Consider the following 25,124-nt stretch of genomic DNA (forward strand, 5'->3'; position numbering starts at 1 on the left):
GATGCTAACTGGAGAGACAGGGAGGTTGGCTCACAGCTCCCTGCCTCCTGGTCCTGGGAGCTGACTTCTTTGGATTTTGGTGCCTCTTTTATGCATCAAGTCCTGACAAACCCAGAGGGAATCCAGTTGAGCGGGACATCCCTTCACAGGGGTACCCGCAGGACCAAGCTCTCTCTTTGGCTCTTCTGACCTTTTCCTCCCTCTCTCTGGCTCGCAGAGTCTCTGGTTTGGTACTTCCGGCTCTGCACTCTGGAGCAGTCTCTTTTTTACCACGGACTCCTCCCTCTGGCTCACTCATGCCTCTGCCTCGCCTTACTCTCTCCAAACTTGGCAAACTTCTGGGATTACAGCAGCACCAGGAGCCACAGAAGGAACACTGTCTTCAGCAGCCTCATTACTGGGGCTGTTGGTCCTGACCCTGACCTCCCATCGGTAGAGACAGGGAATCCGGGTTCTCACCTGGTTCCTCCCCCATCATGCAACACCCACTATGTGCCTGGAATCAAGCTCAGCACTGGGAATATTAAAGTGACCAACTCCCAGTTCCTGCAAAGCCACATTCCACGGAGCGAGACAGATTTAAAAATGAAGAGTTAGTTGGGACACCTGGGTGGGTCAGTGGGTTAAGTGTCTGACCTTTGATTTCCGCTCAGGTCATGATCTCGGGGTCCTGAGATGGAGCCCTGTGTTGGCTCCTTGCTCAGCAGGGAGCCTGCTTCTCCCCCTCTCGTTCCGCTGCTTGTGCTCCCTCTCTCACTGACAAATAAAGAAATAAAACATTTTTTTTAAAAAAAGAAGAGTTAGCAACTGTGATCAGCACTATGAAATGAGGGATCTGAACAGGCTCGTCCCTCAGACTGCCTTGAAGTTCCAGAATTCCAATGGCGTTGACTTTTGACGATGCAGCAAATACCGCGATGTTAGTAAACAGAGGTGTAGTGGTATTGACCTGGTTTCCGGGACTCTGCAAAATTGCCCCGGGAGCCTGGTTCCAATCAGGGCTTCTGCATTTCCAGTCAGGAGGACGACTGCTTCATGATTATAACAGCTTTCATCACTGGCTTAATGACAATATTGTAGCTATGTCCCATTACTCCAGTCCTGGGGCCGCTCGATTTGCTCACTCTGCAACCACTCTGAGCTCCTTTTTATAGGTCTTTCAGTGCTGCAGAAACTGGGAAAGCTAAAACTACATTTCCCAGACTCTCTTGGACCTAGGGATCTGACTGTGATCTGGGTTCTCTTGTGCCCTTGCACAAGACTGAAATTGGAATCTGAGTTCGGTGGGGGGCGGGGGGGGTGCTTGCAACTGGGAGGACCAGCTGCAGCCAAAGGAGAGGTTCTGAAGCCTGGGAATCGTTCCTGGGAGCTTATCATCTTCCTTCTGCCCTGTCAATTATTTTGTAAGCCACCTAAAACAGAGTCATAAATCCCTTTCCCTTCAATGACCCAGAGTTCTTTCTAATGCGTGCAATTAAGCCTTAACCAACACAGCACCCTCAAGGAGAATAAACCCAGCATTACAGCGAAGAATCCAGTTCACACTGAAGTAAACTAGGGTCAGATCCTGAAATGCACACCTTCCCGCTCAGCTAAGGCCAGAGGCTCCTAATTTTGAAGTTGTCTCTATTGTAAAGTATCAAAATTATACAGGGGAACATCCATCTCGGCCATGTGGAGGACAGGGATGGTGCACCCGTGTCCTGACTCCACGGCTCTGCGCCCGCAGATGTGGCTGGCCTGTGGCAGGTGCCAGAGCTGCCCAGCCCGGGGTCAGCGAATAAGCGGGCCCCCTGGCAGTCAACACAAGATAATCATCACCTGGGCTTTCTACCCATCAGTGGGGTCACAAGTTTCCAACCACTGGCCAGAATTCACTAGGAACCTACACTTTGGGAGAAAAAAAAAAGTAAAACCCCAATTCTTCAAGGAGTAGAAGAGAAGAGCAGAAATTCTGCCAGGACTGTTAAAAATGCTACCATTTCCCCCAAATTCATCAATTTCCAGGAGATGACTGTCAAATCCACATGAAGAAACGAAATCACAGTGAGCATCCTTCCACATGCTGCACGGCACGTCTGCCCCAACACGGCAGTCTTCTCTGCTTGCGGGGCTATTTCATATTCCCAAAAATAATACATATGAAGAGAAGAAATTATATCCTCGACAAAGCTGCATCCATTCCACTGGCCCATCTCCCAAGACCTTTGCCTTTGCAAGAATATTTCAGTTTCAGGGCGCCTGGGTGGCACAGCAGTTAAGCGTCTGCCTTCGGCTCAGGGCGTGATCCCGGCGTTACGGGATCGAGCCCCACATCAGGCTCCTCCTCTATGAGCCTGCTTCTTCCTCTCCCACTCCCCCTGCTTGTGTTCCCTCTCTCGCTGGCTGTCTCTATCACTGTCGAATAAATAAATAAAGTCTTTAAAAAAAAAAAAGAATATTTCAGTTTCAACCTTTCTCCTCAGTGCCATAAACAGTAGCAGCAATTTATTCCTTTCTAACAGCCATAAAAATTATCCCCCTTATTTCTCAAAATCATGGCAAATTAGCACCTTTGGCCATCTTTCTTCTCAGGCCTGGGCTGCCTCTCTCGTGGTTGCAGACGCATGAACAATTTATGACGGTCTGCCGAGGGTTCTCTTTCCTGCATGTTGATGGGAAATTCCCACCAGTGATCTCCATACTCCTCTGTCCCTATGCTTATCTCATGTCTGTAGAAATAAATCTAAAGTAGCATTTTCCAAAATGGGTTTTATAGCTCGCTGGGTCTACAAAATGTTATTAGGTGTCCCACAAATAAAGTATTTTGTAGTAAGAAAAAAAAAAAGAAAACTTTGGGAAGAACGCCTATTTGCATGCCTGATACATCCCATGGCAAAGAAACCTATTCAAATTTCAAATTCGGTCTGTTCAGAATTCCCAGTTAAATAGGGAAGAGTTTTATATTTGCTTCCCAGTGTTCTATGAATTCCAGTTTGGGTAGGTGATGCCATTTGGGAATAGCAAGTTGAATTATACAACTAGGGGTTTGGACGTGCGATGAGTTTCTAGTTTCCAAAGCACCTGCCGCAGATGGGTAAGACTCATAGACACGGGGCTCCACGCTGGGCTCGGGAGAGGGGCTCGAGCTGAATAGGTTTCTCCAGCTCACGGTTGGTCCTGAGAAAGGCACGTAGGGCTGCATCTGCAGTGGGGTTGAAATTATGACAGCTGTCGTGGGCAGGAAGGCCGCAGAGCCTTGCTGCTCAGGCGTGCTCCCAGACCGGCAACATCAGCATCACTAGAAATGCAGATTCTCAGGCTTCGCCCCAGATCTACTGAATCAGAAGCTGCAATTTAATGAGATCTAAGTGATTTGTATGCACATCGAAATCAGAAGAGCACTGGTGTTAAGCTGTGGCTCTCCATCCTGCCTGCCCTTTAGAATCATCTAGGGAGCCTTAAAAATATAGATCCCTGGGATCCATCCCTCGAGATTCTGATACAAATGCGCTGAGGCAGAGCTCATCGCTGTTTTTGCAAACTCCCTATCACGCAGCCAAGGTGAAGAGCCACTGGTCTAACCCAGAGGAGTGCTGAGGGTCATGAGAGCAAACTTAGGAGACACCACAAGGACACCACCACGTCCATCCTATCCACATCCGTTCCTGCTGGGACTGGGGAGTGGGGCCTTTGGAACCTGCGGGAAGTGAGAACGACCCGCAGAACACTCCACAGGCTCCAGAGAGGCCTCCCTGCCGAACACTCCACAGGCTCCAGAGAGGCCTCCGCACAGATGCTATCAGATGTAAAAGCCATACTACCCTTCCGGGCTCAGTTACTATGGTGACTTCTTCCCAAAGAAATTCAGGAGCTGTGCCACTACATCTTCTCTGGGCCCCAGCACGTCATCAGGACAACACCCTTGTAGTCAGGAAGGCATGTCAAGTAGAAGGCTAGCAGCCACAGCTATAGAACGCTCTTCCCCCACGAGCTGGTTGAAGCCATCTTGAAAATCTTCCCTTGGGGGGTGCCTGGGTGGCTCAGTCAGTTAAACATCTGCCTTCAGCTCAGGTCGTGATCTCGGGGTTCTGCAATCGAGTCCCAAGTCTGGCTCCCTGCTCAGTCAGGGGTCTGCTTCTTCCTCTCCCTCCATCGCCCCTTCCACTTGTGCACCCTCCCCTCCAATAAATAAATAAAACCTTTAAAAAATCTTCCATTGGGTAGAGAATCTTGGGCTGGTTAGAGAATTTCAGAAACAGGAATCATCCCAAATGTGCACAGCCTTTGAGCCCTTACAGGGATGTTTCTTACGGGGATGAACACAGACACATATATTGAAGCAATTCCGTGTACCAGGCAATTTGCTTGAGCTGTCTAGTTTACCAGGAGGTAACCACTAGCATTCCTCTCTTTAGGAGAGGAAACCATGACGCCCGGCAGGTCAATGTTTTCCTAACTCTGATGTGGTAGGGCTGGGACTGAACTCTTGTGGGGATGACACGAAAGGCCCTGCTCTTTCTACACCATGGACCAGGGCATTCGTAAGGCACTGTTCCTAGCAGACACTCACACTAGTCCTGGTTCAGATCCAAGGCAGCCATGACTAACCTTCCACCCCCCATCTCAGTGCAGATTCTGACAGCGGGCAGCGAGACAATACCCCCCACACCCCCATCTCAGTGCAGATTCTGACAGTGGGCAGCGAGACAATACCACCCACCCCACCCCCCATCTCAGTGCAGATTCTGACAGCGGGCAGCGAGACAGTACCCACTCAGCAGAGGCTAGAGCTATCCATCCCCCCCTTGCGCCATGCTCATCCTCGGCTCCCTGCTTCGGAGATGTGTGCTGACGTAGATACGGAGCCCTCGGTGCATGGAGCCCAGCACAGTGATGTATGACAGCAGATAATATGGAAAGCGGGGACGCGGGAGAGACTGAAATGCTAATGTGGGGTCTGAACTTGCAGATATGGCATTCAGTCAACCAGCTGTCATCCGCAATGGTAAATAGGAGAAAGGTGACTGGCACCGAGGTATCCTGAAGCCAGTCCCCACCCTGCTGGGGCAGAGAAAGAAGCTAGTCTGCCATCAGACAAATGGGAAATGATCCAGGACAAGTCTGCGAGGGTGGTCACAAGCTGACGGTCTTCAAAGAGGCTGACACTGGACTGACATCTACTCCCTTGTCAGGTGACTGGGATGCACGGCCGAGCGGGAGACCTATGGTGTATCTACTCCTGCAACCAATATTACACTGTATGTTAGCTAACTAGGATTTAAATAAAAATGAATGAATGAATGAATGGTCCACCCAGTGAGGTTGGGGCTTCTAATCACTGTTGATCAAATATTTGTCCCTTAACATTCTGGGCAACATAGGGAAGGTATTGGCATGGTGGAAATATACCTGTTCTGAGGCTGGCCATGTGTCCTTGCCCACTTGTGTGAAATCTGGTGGCATTTTAATAGATTCAAGGTAGAGGCACAAAAACTCTTTCCTCACTGCGTGTTCTATAAATACATGGGCATATATTAGAACACACTGTTGGCAAAAGAGTACCTCCCCCAATCTCTCTTGAGACTCTTGGTTTTATCAGCCACCTCCTCCAGGGCTGTTGGAATATAAGTATCTTATAGAGCAATCTACATTTCTCTAGGATTTTGCATCATTTAAATGAAAATGGATCTGTCATCAGCTCTAGGGCCTTGGCTTCAAAGCATGCTAAGATCTTACTGGGGAAGCTGCTGGGGACAGAAAGGTCACTAGGCACTGAGTGGGGCCATGGAGAGAGTGACTACCCTGGCAGGAAGCATGCCTAACTTGGGGCACCACTGGTCTGACCCATGTCCGGGGGGGTGTGGCAGTGTCTGATCTCTTGGGGAGGGTCTCTTTTCAGTTAGGTGAAAGATGCTCTCTTGGCCTTAGGGTCTGTCTAGAATGGGATCAGCCCCTACCAAGGGTTGGATACACAGAGCTAAGATCTGGTCCTTGGGCAGAGGGGGCTGGCTAAGATGAGGCAGGGGATCAGCTTCTCAACTCAACAGGCTAGGAATCAGGGTCTGGGAAGGGAAGTCAGAAACCCTAAAAGCAGACGCCCTGTTTTATGCCCTTGCCACATAGAGGTGAGGCCTGCAGCGGGCGCCGGGATGCTGGGGTACATCTTCTGGATGGGAGTGGAGCTGCTTAAGGCCTGCATGTCCTCGGCACAGAGACCAGCCAGGACCAGCCCCTGCAGCTAAGCAGAGCTGGGGAAGGCAGGGGGCCGACAGCCTCATTTTGCACTTGCCTTCAAGGAACCACTTGCTCCTCCCTTTCGACCGTGTCTGCCCTCCTCTCAACGGTCTCTACCAGTGACCTCTGTGTGTCCCCTGGTTCTGCTTCCCAATGCGTGTCATCGTCACTCATGCTCTCACTCGGTCCCACTTGTCATTCCTCTCCACCGGAAGCACACCAGGCTCTGTGCCAAGTGTCCATTCATACCACTTGTTTGTCTTGAATTGTTTCTTTCTCCGGCTGTCTCCCCAGGTCGTCTGTCTTCAAGGCAATGTGGAGCCCTTTCTCTTGTGGGAACCCTCTACCAGCTGCTGCCGTCGACCAACCAGACACTCCACGGTACCCCGGGATGATGACAGCCTCTTCCAAGTGAGCCCTAATTTAGAGTTCAACTACATAGTGGCTTTAATTGTAGGCTCTTGTTCAATGCCATCCCTCTCCTTCTGCTTAATTCAAGGAGCATCTATGGAACACTGACAACAAGCCAGGCACATTGTGTTGGAGACTTGAGTAAAAGACAGGAAAACAGCTTATGCCCTCATGGTGAATCATGACCTTCGGTTGCAGTGGATTTTTCTAGTACTCACTGAGTACAGAGTCCTCATAGACTGTACCAAGATGACTTCCCATTACCCTGTTTACTCCTTTTTTTAAAAAAAAAATATTTATTATCTGTTATTTTAAAGAAAAAGAGAGAGAGCATGGGGTGGGGGGAGGAGCAGAGGGAGAGGAGAGAGAGAATCTCAAGCAGGATCCTCACTGAGTGCAGAGCCCAATGCGGGGCTCGATCTCACAACCCTGAGATCATGACCTGAGCAGAAATCAAGAGTCTGATGCTTAACCGACTGAGTCCCCAGGGGCCCCAATCCTGTTTACTCCTTACAGCAGTCCAGTGTCCAGAGCTGTCTTCCATCGCTCTCTCCCTGGCACCTCCTCTCAGAAAGCCTACCCATGCTCTTTCTCATAGCCCTGATCCCAGGCCAGGATGGGTGGGAAGCAGGCCACATGGTCTTGTCCAATCTCCTAAACAAGGCTGCGCCAACCATATTCTCNTGCGGACTAGTTGTCTTCAAACCAGAAGAGGCAGCAAAGCAGAACACGCTGGGTTAACGGAAGGGTCGTAGATTTTCCCTGCAACGATACAAGATACTGGCAAGGCAAAGGGATTCCAAATAAGATGACATTTAATTTCATTTTTTCCCCAGGTGGGGTACTCTGCCCACATTTCCTTTTTTTTTTTTTAACTTTGTATTTGAAATAATTTTAGACTTAAAGAGAAGCTACAAAAATAGTAGAGTTCCTGTATTCCCTCACCCCGCCTTCCTTAATGTTAGCAACATACACGATCCCAGAAAAATCTAAGATCCCACACCACACTGAGTTGTATCTCTCTGGTTTCTTCCACTCTGTGACCACTCCTCCTTTCATGATCTCGGCAATTTTAATGAGTGCTGGTCAGTTAGTCTGAATGTCTCAATTTTGTCCCCATTCTAAATGAAGACAGTACCTCATTGTTGACAGGTTCTAGGGCCCACAAGAATATTAGCTTCCATGTTACAGTCATATTTGCTTTGAATGTCTCAACTTCCCCCCTTCCTCCAATGACTTTTGTCTGCTTCCTAAATTCATATTTAATCGCGAAGGTAAAAATGCTCAAGTTTGAAGAAACAATGGGAAGGTGAGTCAAAGCTCTACAGAAACTCCCCAAAGAGAAGATGCAGGAAAGTTTTCCGCAGAGGTGGTATCACCAAAGTATTTAACCTCTCCGTGTCCTAGCTGAGCCACATAATGGGGCGGGACTGCTGCCAGCTGGCAACACCAAAGCGGAAGTAATGAGCTGCAACTAGGCATGGGCTCCCAGGGTGAGCCTCAGGAAAATGTGGGAACCAAGCTAGTGTGGCCGAAGCCTGAGGACGGCTGGGATCTACACGAACAAAGCAGAAGGGGAGATGCTGTATCTGAGCAATGCGCTGGTGAAATTCAGAGCCTGTCGGAAGAAGCCAAAAGGAAACAGGACAAGGGTGGGGATGTGATGATGTGGATTACCTCTAGTGAAGAAGTCTGAGTCCCTTCTTTACAAAAGGGCCTCGGAGACCCAGCATCAGATACATGAGAGGACTGTCTCACTTAAATTTGGAACCCTAAAATGTGTGCTTCAAATTCAATGACAATGATATTCTGTAATTTGTATGATATGTACAGATGTCTTCATGTTATGTATATAAGACTGTGTCCTCCTCCTTCATTTCCAGCACTTAATATATTTTATACAATTGTGCAGGTTAAGAACCTCAAGATTCCAGGGTGTCCACATGAACTGAGCTACTTGGAGTTGTGCAGTGCACAACCCGTACCACTGTACAAGACAGTCTTCACAGGTCATTGAACGAGTACTAAATTACGAGGGTGGGAGAGTATCCTACCTTAACTTCTGGGAGCCTAATTACTTCACTGGTCACAAAGCATGGCAATCCCTTTCTCCCAGGGTTATCAGGCATTTCAAAAATTTAACCTAGATAACACATGGTACTCAGCACATAGTAGATACCAACAAAGTTAGTTCCTTCCCTCCCTCCACCACCCTCACTACACATTCCATGTGTAGGTTCCATGTGCATTCTTCAAGCATGAGGGTAATGGAGCCAGTGTGTATTCCCCACCCAGTCAAACATGGGGAGGAAGGCAGCCATTACCAGTCATTCCCCAGATGGAGTCTCCCGGGACTGACCAGCAAAAGAAAGTTATCAGTGGTTTTGCATTCTTGTTCTGAATATTATTCCAGAGGGTCCCCTGTATCACCCACACCCCCACAGAGCACATAATTTTAAGAATATATATCTAGCAAAAACCCCAACCATGTACTCTCCCAACACTGAAAGCCTGTGCATTCTCATTAAAATAAATGCCCTACTGTGTACCATTTGTTACAGCAGGGATGGGAATAAAAATCTAAACACTAACTGTATTGTTTTGACTCAAGACAAGTAAAAAAAAAAAAAAAATCCCTATCAGGTTTTTATCAGCCAAGTGAAAAGTACTTAACCTCAGAACAGCAATGGTTGGTCTATTTTCATACAATTTCCTTGCCAAAGTGTAATAAAGACCCACTAATAGACAGTTTTACACACACCCAGCGAGGTGTAAGGAAGCCCACAAGATGTTGGAGAAGGCAGGGCATGTGGGGGGGGGGCTGGGTTGCTCATTTAACCATTTCATTGCCACAGCAGGAGGCTGCAAATTTCTACCTGTGAGCTGCAGGCCTCTTCCTGTCACCAAGCTGAGCTGAAGATGGCGGGAGGTGGTACGATGCTAACTGGAGAGACAGGGAGGTTGGCTCACAGCTCCCTGCCTCCTGGTCCTGGGAGCTGACTTCTTTGGATTTTGGTGCCTCTTTTATGCATCAAGTCCTGACAAACCCAGAGGGAATCCAGTTGAGCGGGACATCCCTTCACAGGGGTACCCGCAGGACCAAGCTCTCTCTTTGGCTCTTCTGACCTTTTCCTCCCTCTCTCTGGCTCGCAGAGTCTCTGGTTTGGTACTTCCGGCTCTGCACTCTGGAGCAGTCTCTTTTTTACCACAGACTCCTCCCTCTGGCTCACTCATGCCTCTGCCTCGCCTTACTCTCTCCAAACTTGGCAAACTTCTGGGATTACAGCAGCACCAGGAGCCACAGAAGGAACACTGTCTTCAGCAGCCTCATTACTGGGGCTGTTGGTCCTGACCCTGACCTCCCATCGGTAGAGACAGGGAATCCGGGTTCTCACCTGGTTCCTCCCCCATCATGCAGCACCCACTATGTGCCTGGAATCAAGCTCAGCACTGGGAATATTAAAGTGACCAACTCCCAGTTCCTGCAAAGCCACATTCCACGGAGCGAGACAGATTTAAAAATGAAGAGTTAGTTGGGACACCTGGGTGGGTCAGTGGGTTAAGTGTCTGACCTTTGATTTCCGCTCAGGTCATGATCTCGGGGTCCTGAGATGGAGCCCTGTGTTGGCTCCTTGCTCAGCAGGGAGCCTGCTTCTCCCCCTCTCGTTCCGCTGCTTGTGCTCCCTCTCTCACTGACAAATAAAGAAATAAAACATTTTTTTTAAAAAAAGAAGAGTTAGCAACTGTGATCAGCACTATGAAATGAGGGATCTGAACAGGCTCGTCCCTCAGACTGCCTTGAAGTTCCAGAATTCCAATGGCGTTGACTTTTGACGATGCAGCAAATACCGCGATGTTAGTAAACAGAGGTGTAGTGGTATTGACCTGGTTTCCGGGACTCTGCAAAATTGCCCCGGGAGCCTGGTTCCAATCAGGGCTTCTGCATTTCCAGTCAGGAGGACGACTGCTTCATGATTATAACAGCTTTCATCACTGGCTTAATGACAATATTGTAGCTATGTCCCATTACTCCAGTCCTGGGGCCGCTCGATTTGCTCACTCTGCAACCACTCTGAGCTCCTTTTTATAGGTCTTTCAGTGCTGCAGAAACTGGGAAAGCTAAAACTACATTTCCCAGACTCTCTTGGACCTAGGGATCTGACTGTGATCTGGGTTCTCTTGTGCCCTTGCACAAGACTGAAATTGGAATCTGAGTTCGGTGGGGGGCGGGGGGGGTGCTTGCAACTGGGAGGACCAGCTGCAGCCAAAGGAGAGGTTCTGAAGCCTGGGAATCGTTCCTGGGAGCTTATCATCTTCCTTCTGCCCTGTCAATTATTTTGTAAGCCACCTAAAACAGAGTCATAAATCCCTTTCCCTTCAATGACCCAGAGTTCTTTCTAATGCGTGCAATTAAGCCTTAACCAACACAGCACCCTCAAGGAGAATAAACCCAGCATTACAGCGAAGAATCCAGTTCACACTGAAGTAAACTAGGGTCAGATCCTGAAATGCACACCTTCCCGCTCAGCTAAGGCCAGAGGCTCCTAATTTTGAAGTTGTCTCTATTGTAAAGTATCAAAATTATACAGGGGAACATCCATCTCGGCCATGTGGAGGACAGGGATGGTGCACCCGTGTCCTGACTCCACGGCTCTGCGCCCGCAGACGTGGCTGGCCTGTGGCAGGTGCCAGAGCTGCCCAGCCCGGGGTCAGCGAATAAGCGGGCCCCCTGGCAGTCAACACAAGATAATCATCACCTGGGCTTTCTACCCATCAGTGGGGTCACAAGTTTCCAACCACTGGCCAGAATTCACTAGGAACCTACACTTTGGGAGAAAAAAAAAAGTAAAACCCCAATTCTTCAAGGAGTAGAAGAGAAGAGCAGAAATTCTGCCAGGACTGTTAAAAATGCTACCATTTCCCCCAAATTCATCAATTTCCAGGAGATGACTGTCAAATCCACATGAAGAAACGAAATCACAGTGAGCATCCTTCCACATGCTGCACGGCACGTCTGCCCCAACACGGCAGTCTTCTCTGCTTGCGGGGCTATTTCATATTCCCAAAAATAATACATATGAAGAGAAGAAATTATATCCTCGACAAAGCTGCATCCATTCCACTGGCCCATCTCCCAAGACCTTTGCCTTTGCAAGAATATTTCAGTTTCAGGGCGCCTGGGTGGCACAGCAGTTAAGCGTCTGCCTTCGGCTCAGGGCGTGATCCCGGCGTTACGGGATCGAGCCCCACATCAGGCTCCTCCTCTATGAGCCTGCTTCTTCCTCTCCCACTCCCCCTGCTTGTGTTCCCTCTCTCGCTGGCTGTCTCTATCGCTGTCGAATAAATAAATAAAGTCTTTAAAAAAAAAAAAGAATATTTCAGTTTCAACCTTTCTCCTCAGTGCCATAAACAGTAGCAGCAATTTATTCCTTTCTAACAGCCATAAAAATTATCCCCCTTATTTCTCAAAATCATGGCAAATTAGCACCTTTGGCCATCTTTCTTCTCAGGCCTGGGCTGCCTCTCTCGTGGTTGCAGACGCATGAACAATTTATGACGGTCTGCCGAGGGTTCTCTTTCCTGCATGTTGATGGGAAATTCCCACCAGTGATCTCCATACTCCTCTGTCCCTATGCTTATCTCATGTCTGTAGAAATAAATCTAAAGTAGCATTTTCCAAAATGGGTTTTATAGCTCGCTGGGTCTACAAAATGTTATTAGGTGTCCCACAAATAAAGTATTTTGTAGTAAGAAAAAAAAAAAGAAAACTTTGGGAAGAACGCCTATTTGCATGCCTGATACATCCCATGGCAAAGAAACCTATTCAAATTTCAAATTCGGTCTGTTCAGAATTCCCAGTTAAATAGGGAAGAGTTTTATATTTGCTTCCCAGGGTTCTATGAATTCCAGTTTGGGTAGGTGATGCCATTTGGGAATAGCAAGTTGAATTATACAACTAGGGGTTTGGACGTGCGATGAGTTTCTAGTTTCCAAAGCACCTGCCGCCGATGGGTAAGACTCATAGACACGGGGCTCCACGCTGGGCTCGGGAGAGGGGCTCGAGCTGAATAGGTTTCTCCAGCTCACGGTTGGTCCTGAGAAAGGCACGTAGGGCTGCATCTGCAGTGGGGTTGAAATTATGACAGCTGTCGTGGGCAGGAAGGCCGCAGAGCCTTGCTGCTCAGGCGTGCTCCCAGACCGGCAACATCAGCATCACTAGAAATGCAGATTCTCAGGCTTCGCCCCAGATCTACTGAATCAGAAGCTGCAATTTAATGAGATCTAAGTGATTTGTATGCACATCGAAATCAGAAGAGCACTGGTGTTAAGCTGTGGCTCTCCATCCTGCCTGCCCTTTAGAATCATCTAGGGAGCCTTAAAAATATAGATCCCTGGGATCCATCCCTCGAGATTCTGATACAAATGCGCTGAGGCAGAGCTCATCGCTGTTTTTGCAAACTCCCTATCACGCAGCCAAGGTGAAGAGCCACTGGTCTAACCCAGAGGAGTGCTGAGGGTCATGAGAGCAAACTTAGGAGACACCACAAGGACACCACCACGTCCATCCTATCCACATCCGTTCCTGCTGGGACTGGGGAGTGGGGCCTTTGGAACCTGCGGGAAGTGAGAACGACCCGCAGAACACTCCACAGGCTCCAGAGAGGCCTCCCTGCCGAACACTCCACAGGCTCCAGAGAGGCCTCCGCACAGATGCTATCAGATGTAAAAGCCATACTACCCTTCCGGGCTCAGTTACTATGGTGACTTCTTCCCAAAGAAATTCAGGAGCTGTGCCACTACATCTTCTCTGGGCCCCAGCACGTCATCAGGACAACACCCTTGTAGTCAGGAAGGCATGTCAAGTAGAAGGCTAGCAGCCACAGCTATAGAACGCTCTTCCCCCACAAGCTGGTTGAAGCCATCTTGAAAATCTTCCCTTGGGGGGCGCCTGGGTGGCTCAGTCAGTTAAACATCTGCCTTCAGCTCAGGTCGTGATCTCGGGGTTCTGCAATCGAGTCCCAAGTCTGGCTCCCTGCTCAGTCAGGGGTCTGCTTCTTCCTCTCCCTCCATCGCCCCTTCCACTTGTGCACCCTCCCCTCCAATAAATAAATAAAACCTTTAAAAAATCTTCCATTGGGTAGAGAATCTTGGGCTGGTTAGAGAATTTCAGAAACAGGAATCATCCCAAATGTGCACAGCCTTTGAGCCCTTACAGGGATGTTTCTTACGGGGATGAACACAGACACATATATTGAAGCAATTCCGTGTACCAGGCAATTTGCTTGAGCTGTCTAGTTTACCAGGAGGTAACCACTAGCATTCCTCTCTTTAGGAGAGGAAACCATGACGCCCGGCAGGTCAATGTTTTCCTAACTCTGATGTGGTAGGGCTGGGACTGAACTCTTGTGGGGATGACACGAAAGGCCCTGCTCTTTCTACACCATGGACCAGGGCATTCGTAAGGCACTGTTCCTAGCAGACACTCACACTAGTCCTGGTTCAGATCCAAGGCAGCCATGACTAACCTTCCACCCCCCATCTCAGTGCAGATTCTGACAGCGGGCAGCGAGACAATACCCCCCACACCCCCATCTCAGTGCAGATTCTGACAGTGGGCAGCGAGACAATACCACCCACCCCACCCCCCATCTCAGTGCAGATTCTGACAGCGGGCAGCGAGACAGTACCCACTCAGCAGAGGCTAGAGCTATCCATCCCCCCCTTGCGCCATGCTCATCCTCGGCTCCCTGCTTCGGAGATGTGTGCTGACGTAGATACGGAGCCCTCGGTGCATGGAGCCCAGCACAGTGATGTATGACAGCAGATAATATGGAAAGCGGGGACGCGGGAGAGACTGAAATGCTAATGTGGGGTCTGAACTTGCAGATATGGCATTCAGTCAACCAGCTGTCATCCGCAATGGTAAATAGGAGAAAGGTGACTGGCACCGAGGTATCCTGAAGCCAGTCCCCACCCTGCTGGGGCAGAGAAAGAAGCTAGTCTGCCATCAGACAAATGGGAAATGATCCAGGACAAGTCTGCGAGGGTGGTCACAAGCTGACGGTCTTCAAAGAGGCTGACACTGGACTGACATCTACTCCCTTGTCAGGTGACTGGGATGCACGGCCGAGCGGGAGACCTATGGTGTATCTACTCCTGCAACCAATATTACACTGTATGTTAGCTAACTAGGATTTAAATAAAAATGAATGAATGAATGAATGGTCCACCCAGTGAGGTTGGGGCTTCTAATCACTGTTGATCAAATATTTGTCCCTTAACATTCTGGGCAACATAGGGAAGGTATTGGCATGGTGGAAATATACCTGTTCTGAGGCTGGCCATGTGTCCTTGCCCACTTGTGTGAAATCTGGTGGCATTTTAATAGATTCAAGGTAGAGGCACAAAAACTCTTTCCTCACTGCGTGTTCTATAAATACATGGGCATATATTAGAACACACTGTTGGCAAAAGAGTACCTCCCCCAATCTCTCTTGAGACTCTTGGTTTTATCAGCCACCTCCTCCAGGGCTGTTGGAATATAAGTATCTTATAGAGCAATCTACATTTCTCTAGGATTTTGCATCATTTAAATGAAAATGGATCTGTCATCAGCTCTAGGGCCTTGGCTTCAAAGCATGCTAAGATCTTACTGGGGAAGCTGCTGGGGACAGAAAGGTCACTAGGCACTGAGTGGGGCCATGGAGAGAGTGACTACCCTGGCAGGAAGCATGCCTAACTTGGGGCACCACTGGTCTGACCCATGTCCGGGGGGGTGTGGCAGTGTCTGATCTCTTGGGGAGGGTCTCTTTTCAGTTAGGTGAAAGATGCTCTCTTGGCCTTAGGGTCTGTCTAGAATGGGATCAGCCCCTACCAAGGGTTGGATACACAGAGCTAAGATCTGGTCCTTGGGCAGAGGGGGCTGGCTAAGATGAGGCAGGGGATCAGCTTCTCAACTCAACAGGCTAGGAATCAGGGTCTGGGAAGGGAAGTCAGAAACCCTAAAAGCAGACGCCCTGTTTTATGCCCTTGCCACATAGAGGTGAGGCCTGCAGCGGGCGCCGGGATGCTGGGGTACATCTTCTGGATGGGAGTGGAGCTGCTTAAGGCCTGCATGTCCTCGGCACAGAGACCAGCCAGGACCAGCCCCTGCAGCTAAGCAGAGCTGGGGAAGGCAGGGGGCCGACAGCCTCATTTTGCACTTGCCTTCAAGGAACCACTTGCTCCTCCCTTTCGACCGTGTCTGCCCTCCTCTCAACGGTCTCTACCAGTGACCTCTGTGTGTCCCCTGGTTCTGCTTCCCAATGCGTGTCATCGTCACTCATGCTCTCACTCGGTCCCACTTGTCATTCCTCTCCACCGGAAGCACACCAGGCTCTGTGCCAAGTGTCCATTCATACCACTTGTTTGTCTTGAATTGTTTCTTTCTCCGGCTGTCTCCCCAGGTCGTCTGTCTTCAAGGCAATGTGGAGCCCTTTCTCTTGTGGGAACCCTCTACCAGCTGCTGCCGTCGACCAACCAGACACTCCACGGTACCCCGGGATGATGACAGCCTCTTCCAAGTGAGCCCTAATTTAGAGTTCAACTACATAGTGGCTTTAATTGTAGGCTCTTGTTCAATGCCATCCCTCTCCTTCTGCTTAATTCAAGGAGCATCTATGGAACACTGACAACAAGCCAGGCACATTGTGTTGGAGACTTGAGTAAAAGACAGGAAAACAGCTTATGCCCTCATGGTGAATCATGACCTTCGGTTGCAGTGGATTTTTCTAGTACTCACTGAGTACAGAGTCCTCATAGACTGTACCAAGATGACTTCCCATTACCCTGTTTACTCCTTTTTTTAAAAAAAAAATATTTATTATCTGTTATTTTAAAGAAAAAGAGAGAGAGCATGGGGTGGGGGGAGGAGCAGAGGGAGAGGAGAGAGAGAATCTCAAGCAGGATCCTCACTGAGTGCAGAGCCCAATGCGGGGCTCGATCTCACAACCCTGAGATCATGACCTGAGCAGAAATCAAGAGTCTGATGCTTAACCGACTGAGTCCCCAGGGGCCCCAATCCTGTTTACTCCTTACAGCAGTCCAGTGTCCAGAGCTGTCTTCCATCGCTCTCTCCCTGGCACCTCCTCTCAGAAAGCCTACCCATGCTCTTTCTCATAGCCCTGATCCCAGGCCAGGATGGGTGGGAAGCAGGCCACATGGTCTTGTCCAATCTCCTAAACAAGGCTGCGCCAACCATATTCTCCTTCTTCGGCATTTGTAAATGGGACGCCCAAATTCCAATGACTGTTGGACTTGAGATGTTACAGACCCAGGAGTCAGGGACACAATAGTGGAGTCTCTATTTTCCACTATATGCACAGAGAAGCAAAAATGAGACAGAAACACACAGAAAGGGGCAGAGACAGACAGATATGAATTAAACAAACATGCAAAGAAAAGCAGAGAGAAAGAGAGGAAAGAAAGAGAGATGAAGAGAGGAAAGAGAGAGAGGGAGAGAGAGAGATGTGGATAGAGAGACTGAGAGAGTGTAGCTAACACCATTCCTGACTCCACACCCCTGTGGGACCTTAAAATGCATGCCACTCTATCCTTCCAACACTTTCTGTTCTAATGAAGTTGACTTAAATGGGTTACTATTACTAGCAGCCTCATAAAACTGGCTAAGGTTCTCTAGGAGAAACAGAATCATTCCATTTCACAGAATAAATGAGTCTCGGAGAGTCTATAATAAATGGCTGGGACCAGAAATTGAAGGGAGACCTATGGATTCTAATATGCTGTCCTATGGTTAGAGCTTAATCCAGAGTTAAACACCTGGTAGGACCTCAAAGATCACTTAGTAATTTATTGAGTCATAAAATGGTCTTGGTCATTCTAGCCCTAGCCTCATATCCCTTCCTTCCTTCCTTCTCCCCACTGCTTACCTGATGTCCCCTGACCGTTCCCTTCACCGTTTCCTCAGCCCCGGATCAGCTTCGAGTCACAGCAGAGAGCCCCCACATTAGCCGTGGAATGGGGAGTGTGGAAATCATGTCACCATTTCGACGGGACCGTTTGGGGCTGTCTCTGGTTGGCCTCATCGACAGTTTCCCACGATGCCTCCTTACATAATTGGATAAGTGGGAGGGGCAGCTAAAGGCGGATGTGGCCCCACACCTCAGAAAACATTAATGAAAAGAACAGCAGTGGTGTCAGCACTCTTGGCAGTTTATTCCAATTTCTGTAACAAGAGGAGCTGGGGATATGTAAGGCATTATCCTTTCCCGGAGTTTCTAACAAAATATCCCAGAACGGCAGGCCCACAAGGACACGGCCAGGCCATTCTCCATTCCAAATATCATACACTTTTTTGAAAATAAAAGAAGCAATTTAAGCATTTTGGCTTCCTAGGGTGACTTGGCAGGCACACTTCTCATCTTGCAGATGCCTTCGGGTGAAGGTGTTTTAATAAGACAGAGAGAGAGAGAGCAGGAAGAAGATAGCAGAACTCGCCAGAGGCAGGGAAGAACCAGGGAGCACGGGGTGTGGGGCCCATGGGCTGGGGGCGGTGGAGGGTGGGCGAGTGTGGGGGGATCAGCATGGGAGTGATGTCTTGCTTCTGCTCAGACACACATGCCAGGGAACCCGAAGCTCCCAGCAGAGTCCTATTAATGCCAACTGAGAGGTGAAGAATTTAATTCTATTTGTTTTGTTTCTTGATTCACCCACAGTTAACAAGGGAGTGTAGAGATGATTCTTATATAATTTTTGGGGGGGGGAATGCATTTCCCAAACTAGTATACCTTTCGAGAGCCTACACCCTATTAAAGACATGGGTCAGAGGAGGCTGCATTTCTTTGAAATGATAGATATGTTTCTTTCACTCATGGCAGGGGCAATGGGATGTAGTAGCTTGGGAATGAACCCCAATTCCTCCTGAGACCAAGCAAGTGACTCAATCTCTCTGGATCTCAGCTTCGTTAGTAACCTGGGGGTAAAAGCATCAGCCTCATAGCATTGTTATGACTGTCGAATGAGTTAATAATGCCCATGAACTAAGAACAGCTTTTGGCACATAGTGGAATTCAGCACCTGTTGGCTATTATTATTCAAATGACTTTCAGAGGTGCCAACTACATATCCTATACCCAGGATGCTAAAGGGAACAGAAGAATCTGCCCTCAGAGCAACCCCGTTCCAGATGGATGACAGACACTCAAATATAACAAGAGATCACATGTATTGAGCTCTTGCTGCGTGCCCGGCACTGTGCACTGGGCTTAATGAGAAACAGATGCTATTACCTACCAGGCTTAGGATAAACGACTGACCCAAAGTCACGGAGCTAAGAAGAAATGGTATCACCGAGGTACAAACCCAAACCTGGCGGATACCACTACCCGGCCTCTTCATGGCTGACTCCAAGCATGAGTAATAAAACCCACGTGGGTCTTCCATCAAGACGACGCAAACATCCCCACGCTGGCTCTTCCTTACAGAATCCCAGTCTCTTCTCCTTTAGAATACGGATCCCAATTTTTAATTGCACTTTCATTGATTGTTTTCTCCCCAGACTATAAACTCCATGCCCACCTAGCAGCCAGCACATAGCCTGGCGTGTAGTAAGCACTCAGTAAATACCACTGGGTATTCAACTGTGATGGGCCACCTCTCTGAGAGTAAACAGAACGGTGTGCCACCTTCCTAAATCTATAGTGAGAATATGAAGAAGCCATGGGGGTTTCACTTCCGGGCACTGGAGAAGGGTTCTCTGAGGAGGTGACATGGAGACCAGACCTAGGACAAGGCGGGCGGGGAATGCGTCATCGGGAAAGGGAGTGGAGGTGGTTTCAAGCGTGTGCACCAGCACGTCCAGGGGCAAAGCCACAGAAAGCTGAACAAGGCTGGGTAAGGGAAGAACAGGTAGCCACAGTGTCTTGGCCTCCTGCTTACTGGTCCCGAAGAACCACGTAAGGCCCTGTCTATGCCATACCCAGAGTGAGGGCCTGTCGGTGCGTTCCTAATGCACTCCCCATGTGAGGCCAGGCTGAGTGTTGCCAAAACCTTCAGGATCCCATTGAGGGAGATTGAAGGAATAAAGATGCTTTTCTCTTTATCATGCAAAGACAGAGAGGGTAACACTTTGATTAGAAACCTTGATCTAGTCTACACGTAAGCATACCAGTTAGAATTCAGTTGGCTGACAGAAGTAGAAAACCCCACGCTCATGGGAGGGGAAACAGCACGGACACTGACTCCCCTATCCTAGCTCAAGGGTAGGCAGGACTGGGCCATCAAGTCCTCAGGACCAGGCAGCCTCTGGCTTCCTACTGCACAGTCCCAAGGGCATCCTCCTTGTCTTCGTGGTCCAGGATGTGCTCTGGTCACTCTGGTGTTCCAAGAAGCAGCGTACAGGAGGTAGGGGAAGGAAGCAGCTTCTGGAACTTTCTGCTTACATCCGGTTAGCCAGGCCTAGCCATATGGCCATATCTGTGCACAGAGTGGGGCTGAGAAGTGTCGTCTTTACGTATGCGGGAGATCATGAGCCCAGCTAAAACTCAGAGGCATCAGAAAGAACTAGAACAGATACTGGGGGAAGGGGGCGCCAGCACCACTCTCCGCCCAAAGCAGATCCAACCCTTTGCACAACTTCACCTTGCCCTTGGCACATGCGGTGAAATCACTACCTAGGCCAGGGGGTTAATGTGTTCTCAGGCTAGCTAACATTTGTATTTATCACTGGGATACCATGTCATGCCCATCATTTCAAACACTGAAAGCCGTGAAACACAGGGTTCTAATAAGACTGTGCATGGGGGCGCCTGGGTGGCACAGCGGTTAAGCGTCTGCCTTCGGCTCAGGGCGTGATCCCGGCATTATGGGATCGAGCCCCACGTCAGGCTCCTCCACTATGAGCCTGCTTCTTCCTCTCCCACTCCCCCTGCTTGTGTTCCCTCTCTCGCTGGCTGTCTCCATCTCTGTCAAATAGATAAATAAAATCTTTAAAAAAAAAAAAAAGACTGTGCATGGAATTTCATTATGCTAAACGCTTATGCTTCTCCACTGAAACTGGGGGTGCAGGGAGAGGTCTGGAATGCCACCTTCAATCTCAGCCCCCTCAACAGTGGTCCCTCCCTTGAGGCCCTGGGACAGCGAGCACAATGTGGAAACCTCTGGCTTAAGGCAATAGAGGAACCAGAGGTGGTCAGCAGTACTTTTTAAATTACATTCTACTCACTCTTTCAGCACCTATAGCTTATCGCTTTTCCAATCAAGAGCTTTCTCTCCCCTGTTTCTGCCAATTCTCACAGATTCCTGAGCTTCGTGTGGACTTGCGGGGAGCCAAGATGATTTGACACTGTACGGGTTTTAGAAGGCTGAAATGAGATCGTGCATGAAGAGCTTAGCACAGCACCTGTCGTGTAGTAAGTGTTCGATAAACGTTAGCTATTACTATTATTTTCTCAAAATTGATCTGCCGAGGTGACAATGCAACTTCAACATAGATACATATGGATATATCTTTTTTATTTTATTTATTTTTTTTTACCAAATCCGCTTAATGGTGAAATTGCCTGCCGTGCCTATCCCATAGCCAGCTCCACTGACTAATAGAATCACCTCCTTTCTAAGTTAAATTGTTCACCAAGGGATGTCTCTTGATTCTCATCTCCTGCTATTCTGTTCATGGGGGGGATCAAAAGGAGTAAAGACCCTCCCCTTTAACACATGCTGAGTCTTCCAAATCTTTCTGTATGATAAACTGAATTCTAGGACTTCACTCCCATCAGCCCAATCTATCAAATTTTATCTCTATCACACATCTGAAACAGCATCTCCTTCCTTCTTAATTATTCAACATGATTCTCAAATAAGCTGCGCATGGATCCCTCTTCACATTCATCATAAAAAGTGCACTTAGTCTCACTCTCCACCCATAAGATGTTCTTGCTGCTGACAACAATACAAATAAAATTATTAAATGCTACACCTTTATCAGACCCCCCCCCCAATGGTAAGACTCATCGTCATATCGTAATTGTTGGTAATGGCACTTTTCATATTTATTGAGCACCTACAACATGCTACCCTAGGCCGGGTGTTTAAGGCACGTGATCTTATTTAATCCTGCCAGCAATCCTGTGTGATAGATATCATTAGTTCTATTTTATAAATACGGAAACCAAAGCTCAGAGCCTGGGTTGGGTTCTCTACCGAACAGAGCCTGAGGCAAAGCTTACTTGTTCTCACTGCCTCTTCTGGGGAGCAAAATCCCAGGGAAACACAGCTAAAGGAAAAGGGAAGTGGAATAGGGTAGAAAGGGAGGCAGTTTCAAGGTGGTGCCTATCCACGTGGGCCATATCCCCACAAGAAAACACAACCAGTTGCTCCCCGACATGGGGTGGATCTGGAGAGGCCACAGATGACCTCCACATGTGGCTAGGACAGGCAAGCAATGGACTGCATGGCTTCTTCAGTCGTCTGTCTCTTACTGCTCAAAGCTGGCCCCACTGGGGTGTTAACTTCCCCATCCTTCCCAGTTACGTTATCCAGCCTATCTGGGCAGCCGGTGGGGAGGCCAGAACCTCCATGGATCTGGCCGAGTTGGACCTGGGTGCTGGATGTCTGCGGCTCCCTCCACGTCAGGTGCAACAGAGGCCCTGATCAAGCCCAGCTCTTCATCCAAAGGGAGGCTCAATCAATCTGTGGTATTTGGAATTAGGAGATGGTGAGGGTGGCCAGCACCTTATGACCGTAGAAACGGACTGAGTGGCTGGTGTGAGTCTTCTAACAGGGAAGCAAAACAAGGGATGGAGAACAAGGGATATCTGGGCTAAGGAGGTCAGGGGTGGCACAGAAACCTGTACCGGTACATCCAGCGGAAGTGACTTCCTTGCCCAAGGTGACACAGACACGGCAGGGTCTGCGTTCAAACCCCATCTGACTCCAAAATACTTTTCTTTCTCAATGACCCCAAGATGCTTTGCGCTGCTGAGATTCTGAGCAGGCTGGGGGAGGGAAGTGTAGTTCTCTGAGCTGTCTGGCTCGTGGCCAGAGGCAGAGAAATGCTTATCGAGCCGTCGTAGGTGATTGGTGGACAAGAATGCCCAGCGGCCTGCGTTGTCCTTTTTTTACATCCTGGGAATAGACACTTTCAGAGGCGCATCAGCCTTCGGGGTTAGAACTCCTCACATGATCTGCTGTGGCTGCCTTGCCTCAACCAAGGGGTAAGCACCAAAGACAGCTGGCGTCTGCAGGCCACAAATGAGGGGACAATGCTCTGCCCTCGCCTGTCAGATGTCAAGGCCGTCAGCGGCTAATCAGTGGGTCTGTCTTCTTGAAGGACTAGGAGCTGTCTCATGTTTCACAGGAAGAGTCAATGTGAATGTCCAACAAGGAGACCAACAACCCACACAGCGAGGTCCTGCATCTGTGCAAAGCTAAGCCCTCTGCTGGAGATGCGGACTCTTTCGGGTGTGCCTCGCGCAAGGAAAGCCCCTCATGCACCAGGAGCTTCCCGTGTTCTCCTGCACTTCTCTGCCCTGCTCAAAACCACGCGTGGGCCCCCCTCCTCTCTCGGACTGCTCTCCCTTCCACCCACCCTGCCTTCTCCTGCAGAACAGTCCCTGCCTTCTCCTGCAGAACAGTCCCAGCATCTCCTACATCTTCCAGGTCTCCCTGCCCACTTTAGGGTCTCCTCCTCAGCCTTCAGAGATGCTCCGATGTCTCCACATTCAAGACGACATTTGCCCATCTCTCCTCCGGCTATCTTCCATGTTTCCACTTCTCCAGTTTCTCAAATGATCATGCACGAGATCTCACCCACATACTTAGAGTTCTTAACTGTTTCCACGCTGGCTTCCTCTCGCCACTCTGCTGACATGCTTGTCCCCAAGGCGGCCAGGGGAAATATCCATGGAGTTTGCCCCTCCCCACAGCACCCACTCCCCCTGCCTCTGCTAACCATACCCCAATTCTCCTCCCTAAAACCACTGCCTTTCCCACTCCCAACCTATGAGATTTGCCCGAACTGCACAGGGAACTCAAGGGTGAAGGAGAGGAGATGGTGATTTGCTCAGGGATGGGCACGGGGGACCTTCTCTGGGACTGCTGAGAGGGAGAAGCTTTCTCTCTGCTGTTGGATTTAAAGCAGAGAGAAAGCAGGCCTGGGACTGCTAGTAGCCACTTGCCCCCACAAGGGGAGAGCCTGCTTGGGAACAAAGCCAAGCTAGAGGAGATGGAGCAGAAGGAAGGAGGAGGAAGAATCTGACCCTGGAATCTCATTTGAATCCCTTGAACCCCATCACTCCCAACGACACCCCTATCAGCTGCCCTTCCTGTTAACTGAGCCCTTTGGTCTAAGCCCGCTCGTTGGGATTTATGTGACTTGCTAAAGAAAGAGCTCCACCCAGTAGAGCGATTTCATACGGCCTTCAGCCACCTCCGAAGCGGCATGTCAACGGTCTTCCCAGTGGCTGTCCTGAGCGTGAACCAGCGCCTGGGCTCGGGAGTGAGAGCAGTGCCGTTTCAAGCCCCGGCTCCAGCACTTGCTATCTCTGTGCCTCTGCACAAGCGACCCTGCTCCTCTGAGCCTCAGTTTCTTCGCCTGCAAATGGGGCGGCTCTGAAAGTGTGTGTAGTGAGCTCTGAAGAGACGGCAGCAATTCTCTGCAGCTGACGGCAGAGGCTGGTGGCAGAGGGGTCCCCCGGGTGTCGTCCCTCTCCACGCTGACCAGCACAGGCTCCCTTAGCCCTCTCCTCCCCTGGCTCCTCTTGACTTGCGCATTTTTTTTTTAAAGATTTTATTTATCTATTTGACAGAGATAGAGACAGCCAGCGAGAGAGGGAACACAAGCAGGGGGAGTGGGAGAGGAAGAAGCAGGCTCACAGCAGAGGAGCCTGACGTGGGGCTCGATCCCATAGCACCAGGATCACGCCCTGAGCCGAAGGCAGACGCTTAACCGCTGTGCCACCCAGGCGCCCCTTGACTTGCCCATTTTGAGCTTCTCCGCCTGTCTTTTCTTTTTTCTTTTCTTTTCGTTTCGTTTCGTTTCGTTTCGTTTCGTTTCGTTTCTTTTCTTTTCTTTTCTTTTCTTTTCTTTTCTTTTCTTTTCTTTTCTTTTCTTTTCAAGATTTTATTTATATACCTGAAAGAGAGAGAGAGCACAAGCAGGGGGAGCGGCAGGCAGAGGGAGAAGCAGGCTCCCTGCTGAGCAGGGAGCCCCACATGGGGCTCAATCCCAGGACCTGAGACATGACCTGAGACAAAGCAGACACTTAACCAACTGAACAACCCAGGCACCCCTCCCCTCCTGCCTTTCTAATCACATGTTTTCTTGGCTCCTCTCCCTCCCCTAAAATGTGGGTGTTTTCCAAAGTTCTGGTCTGGATCCTCTTTTGATCCTCTGGTGATTTCAGCCTTGTTTTCCCCACTACACGTGGACACCACCCCTTCCAGTGGCCCAATGGGGCCTCAAGCCTGGCATGCCTCAGTTATCACTGGTGCTGTCTCTT

At 49.4% G+C, this 25,124-nt stretch overlaps 1 protein-coding gene across 1 annotated transcript in view; it reads right to left on the bottom strand.

Annotated features, from left to right (window-relative positions):
- ASIC2 (acid sensing ion channel subunit 2) overlaps positions 1-25,124 on the bottom strand; it is a 1,023,862-nt gene that overhangs the window by 792,084 nt on the left and 206,654 nt on the right. The gene's annotated exons all lie outside the window — the stretch shown is intronic.

This window comes from Ailuropoda melanoleuca, chromosome 13 (assembly GCF_002007445.2).
Source record: "Ailuropoda melanoleuca isolate Jingjing chromosome 13, ASM200744v2, whole genome shotgun sequence".
NCBI classification, from domain to species: domain Eukaryota; kingdom Metazoa; phylum Chordata; class Mammalia; order Carnivora; family Ursidae; genus Ailuropoda; species Ailuropoda melanoleuca.